Source organism: Protopterus annectens, chromosome 2.part1 (genome assembly GCF_019279795.1).
Source record: "Protopterus annectens isolate FY-2018-M chromosome 2.part1, PAN1.0, whole genome shotgun sequence".
Lineage (NCBI taxonomy): Eukaryota > Metazoa > Chordata > Ceratodontiformes > Protopteridae > Protopterus > Protopterus annectens.
In genome coordinates, this window is record NC_056729.1 from 1,650,521,675 (window position 1) to 1,650,527,674 (window position 6,000).

The following is a 6,000-nucleotide window of genomic DNA, read 5'->3' on the forward strand; positions in this document are numbered from 1 at the left end:
CATTATAACTAACTTCTCCTGTTACATACCTAGTATCCATAGTAACTAACTTTTCCCGTGTTACATACCTAGTATCCATTATAACTAACTTCTCTCCTGTTACATACCTAGTATCCATTATAACTAACTTCTCTCCTGTTACATACCTAGTATCCATTATAACTAACGTCTCTCCTGTTACATACCTAGTATCCATTATAACGTACTTCTCTCCTGTTGCATACCTAGTATCCATTATAACTAACTTCTCTCTGTTACATACCTAGTATCCATTATAACTTACTTCTCTCCTGTTACATACCTGGTATCCATTATAACTAACCTCTCTGTTATATACCTAGTATCCATTATAACTAAAGACTCTCCTGTTACATACCTAGTATCCATTATAACTAACTTCTCTCTGTTACATACCTAGTATCCATTATAACTAACTTCTCTCCTGTTACATACCTAGTATCCATTATAACGTCTCTCCTGTTACATACCTAGTATCCATTATAACTAACTTCTCTCCTGTTACATACCTAGTATCCATTATAACTAACTTCTCTCCTGTTACATACCTAGTATCCATTATAACTAACTTCTCTCTGTTACATACCTAGTATCCATTATAACTAACTTCTCTCCTGTTACATACCTAGTATCCATTATAACTAACTTCTCTCCTGTTACATACCTAGCATCCATTATAACTAACTTCTCCTGTTACATACCTAGTATCCATTATAACTAACTCTCTCCTGTTACATACCTAGTATCCATTATAACTAACTTCTCTCCTGTTACATACCTAGTATCCATTATAACTAACTTCTGTTACATACCTAGTATCCATTATAACTAACTTCCTGTTACATACCTAGTATCCATTATAACTAACTTCTCTCCTGTTACATACCTAGTATCCATTATAACTAACTTCTCTCCTGTTACATACCTAGTATCCATTATAACTAACTTTTCTCCTGTTACATACCTAATATCCATTATAACTTACTTCTCTCCTGTTACATACCTAGTATCCATTATAACTAACCTCTCCTGTTACATACCTAGTATCCATTATAACTAACTTCTCTCTTCTTACATACCAAGTATCCAATATAACTAACTTCTCTCCTGCTACATACCTAGCATCCATTATAACTAACTTCTCTCCTGTTACATACCTAGTATCCATTATAACTAACTTCTCTCTGTTACATACCTAGTATCCATTATAACTAACCTCTCCTGTTACATACCTAGTATCCATTATAACTAACTTCTCTCCTGTTACATACCTAGTATCCATTATAACTAACTTCTCCTGCTACATACCTAGCATCCATTATAACTAACTTCTCTCCTGTTACATACCTAGTATCCATTATAACTAACTTCTCTCCTGTTACATAGCTAGTATCCATTATAACTAACCTCTCCTGTTACATACCTAGTATCCATTATAACTAACGTCTCTCCTGTTACATACCTAGTATCCATTATAACTAACTTCTCTCCTGTTACATACCTAGTATCCATTATAACTAACTTCTCTCTGTTACATACCTAGTATCCATTATAACTTACTTCTCCTGTTACATACCTAGTATCCATTATAACTAACTTCTCGTGTTACATACCTGGTATCCATTATAACTTACTTCTCTCCTGTTACATACCTAGTATCCGTTATAACTAACTTCTCTCCTGTTACATACCTAGTATCCATTATAACTAACTTCTCTCTGTTACATACCTAGTATCCATTATAACTAACTTCTCTCCTGTTACATACCTAGTATCCATTATAACTTACTTCTCCTGTTACATACCTAGTATCCATTATAACTAACTTCTCTCCTGTTACATACCTAGTATCCATTATAACTAACTTCTCTCCTGTTACATACCTAGTATCCATTATAACTAACTTCTCTCTGTTACATACCTAGTATCCATTATAACTAATGTCTCTCCTGTTACATACCTAGTATCCATTATAACTAACTTCTCTCCTGTTACATACCTAGTATCCATTATAACTAACTTCTCTCTGTTACATACCTAGTATCCATTATAACTAACTTCTCTCCTGTTACATACCTAGTATCCATTATAACTTCTCTCCTGTTACATACCTAGTATCCATTATAACTAACTTCTCTCCTGTTACATACCTAGTATCCATTATAACTAACTTCTCCTGTTACATACCTAGTATCCATTATAACTAACTTCTCTCCTGTTACATACCTAGTATCCATTATAACTTCTCTCCTGTTACATACCTAGTATCCATTATAACTAACTTCTCCTGTTACATACCTAGTATCCATTATAACTAACTTCTCCTGTTACATACCTAGTATCCATTATAACTAACTTCTCTCCTGTTACATACCTAGTATCCATTATAACTAACTTCTCTCCTGTTACATACCTAGTATCCATTATAACTAACTTCTCTCCTGTTACATACCTAGTATCCATTATAACTAACTTCTCCTGTTACATACCTAGTATCCAATATAATTAACTTTTTTCCTGCTACATACCTAGCATCCATTGTAACTAACTTCTCTCCTGTTACATACCTAGTATCCATTATAACTAACTTCTCTCCTGTTACATAGCTTGTATCCATTATAACTAACGTCTCTCCTGTTACATACCTAGTATCCATTATAACTTACTTCTCCTGTTACATACCTAGTATCCATTATAACTAACTTCTCTCCTGTTACATACCTAGTATCCATTATAACTAACTTCTCCTGTTACATACCTAGTATCCATTATAACTAACATCTGTCCTGTTACATACCTAGTATCCATTATAACTAACGTCTCCTGTTACATACCTAGTATCCATTTTAACTAACTTCTCTCCTGTTACATACCTAGTATCCATTATAACTTACTTCTCTCCTGTTACATACCTAGTATCCATTATAACTATCTTCTCTCCTGTTACATACATAGTATCCATTATAACTAACTTCTCTCCTGTTACATACCTAGTATCCATTATAACTAACTTCTCCTGTTACATACCTAGTATCCATTATAACTAACTTCTCTCCTGTTACATACCTAGTATCCATTATAACTAACTACTTCTCTCCTGTTACATACCTAGTATCCATTATAACTAACTCTCCTGTTACATACCTAGTATCCATTATAACTAACTTCTCTCCTGTTACATACCTAGTATCCATTATAACTAACTTCTCCTGTTACATACCTAGTATCCATTATAACTAACTTCTCTCCTGTTACATACCTAGTATCCATTATAACTAACTTCTCTCTCCTGTTACATACCTAGTATCCATTATAACTAACTTCTCCTGTTACATACCTAGTATCCATTATAACTAACTTCTCTCCTGTTACATACCTAGTATCCATTATAACTAACTTCTCCTGTTACATACCTAGTATCCATTATAACTAACTTCTCTCTGTTACATACCTAGTATCCATTATAACTAATGTCTCTCCTGTTACATACCTAGTATCCATTATAACTAACTTCTCTCCTGTTACATACCTAGTATCCATTATAACTAACTTCTCTCCTGTTACATACCTAGTATCCATTATAACTAACTTCTCTCCTGTTACATACCTAGTATCCATTATAACTAACTTCTCTCCTGTTACATACCTAGTATCCATTATAACTAACTTCTCTCCTGTTACATACCTAGTATCCATTATAACTTTCTCTCCTGTTACATACCTAGTATCCAATATAACTAACTTCTCTCCTGTTACATACCTAGTATCCATTATAACTAACTTCTCTCCTGTTACATACCTAGTATCCATTATAACTAACTTCTCTCCTGTTACATACCTAGTATCCATTATAACTAACTTCTCTCCTGTTACATACCTAGTATCCATTATAACTAACATCTCTCCTGTTACATACCTAGTATCCATTATAACTAACTTCTCTCCTGTTACATACCTAGTATCCATTATAACTAACTTCTCTCTGTTACATTCCTAGTATCCATTATAACTAACCTCTCCTGTTACATACCTAGTATCCATTATAACTAACTTCTCTCCTGTTACATACCTAGTATCCATTATAACTAACTTCTCTCCTGTTACATACCTAGTATCCATTATAACTAACTTCTCTCCTGTTACATACCTAGTATCCATTATAACTAACTTCTCTCCTGTTACATACCTAGTATCCATTATAACTAACTTCACTCCTGTTACATACCTAGTATCCATTATAACTAACTTCTCTGCTGTTACATACCTAGTATCCATTATAACTAACTTCTCTCCTGTTACATACCTAGTATCCATTATAACTAACTTCTCTCCTGTTACATACCTAGTATCCATTATAACTAACTTCTCTCCTGTTACATACCTAGTATCCATTATAACTAACTTCTCTCCTGTTACATACCTAGTATCCATTATAACTAACTTCTCTCCTGTTACATACCTAGTATCCATTATAACTAACTTCTCTCCTGTTACATACCTAGTATCCATTATAACTAACTTCTCTCCTGTTACATACCTAGTATCCATTATAACTAACTTCTCTCCTGTTACATACCTAGTATCAATTATAACTAACGTCTCTCCTGTTACAGACCTAGTATCCATTATAACTAACTTCTCTCCTGTTACATACCTAGTATCCATTATAACTAACTTCTCTCCTGTTACATACCTAGTATCCATTATAACTAACTTCTCTCCTGTTACATACCTGGTATCCATGATAACCAACTTCTCCTGTTACAGACCTAGTATCCATTATAACTAACTTCTCTCCTGTTACATACCTAGTATCCATTATAACTAACTTTTCTCCTGTTACATACCTAGTATCCATTATAACTAACTTCTCTCCTGTTACATACCTAGTATGCATTATAACTAACTTCTCTCCTGTTACATACCTAGTATCCATTATAACTAACTTCTCCTGTTACATACCTAGTATCCATTATAACTAACTTCTCCTGTTACATACCTAGTATCCATTATAACTTACTTCTCTCCTGCTACATACCTAGTATCCATTATAACTAACTTCTCTCTTTTACATACCTAGTATCCATTATATCTAACTTCTCCTGTTACATACCTAGTATCCATTATAACTAACTTCTCCTGTTACATACCTAGTATCCATTATAACTAACTTCTCTCTGTTGCATACCTAGTATCCATTATAACTAACTTCTCTCCTGTTACATACCTAGTATCCATTATAACTAACTTCTCTCCTGTTACATACCTAATATCCATTATAACTAACTTCTCTCCTGTTACATACCTAGTATCCATTATAACTAACATCTGTCCTGTTACATACCTAGTATCCATTATAACTAACGTCTCTCCTGTTACATACCTAGTATCCATTATAACTAACTTATCTCCTGTTACATACCTAGTATCCATTATAACTAACTTCTCTCCTGTTACATACCTAGTATCCATTATAACTAACTTCTCTCCTGTTACATACCTAGTATCCATTATAACTAACTTCTCTCCTGTTACATACCTGGTATCCATTATAACCAACTTCTCTACGGTTACATACCTAGTATCCATTATAACTAACTTCTCTCCTGTTACATACCTAATATCCATTATAACTAACTTCTCTCCTGTTACATAGCTAGTATCCATTATAACTAACTTCTCTCCTGTTACATACCTAGTATCCATTATAACTAACTTCTCTCCTGTTACATACCTAGTATCCATTATAACTAACTTCTCCTGTTACATACCTAGTATCCATTATAACTAACTTCTCTCCTGTTACATACCTAGTATCCATTATAACTAACTTCTCTCCTGTTACATACCTAGTATCCATTATAACTAACTTCTCCTGTTACATACCTAGTATCCATTATAACTTCTCTCCTGTTACATACCTAGTATCCATTATAACTAACTTCTCCTGTTACATACCTAGTATCCATTATAACTAACTTC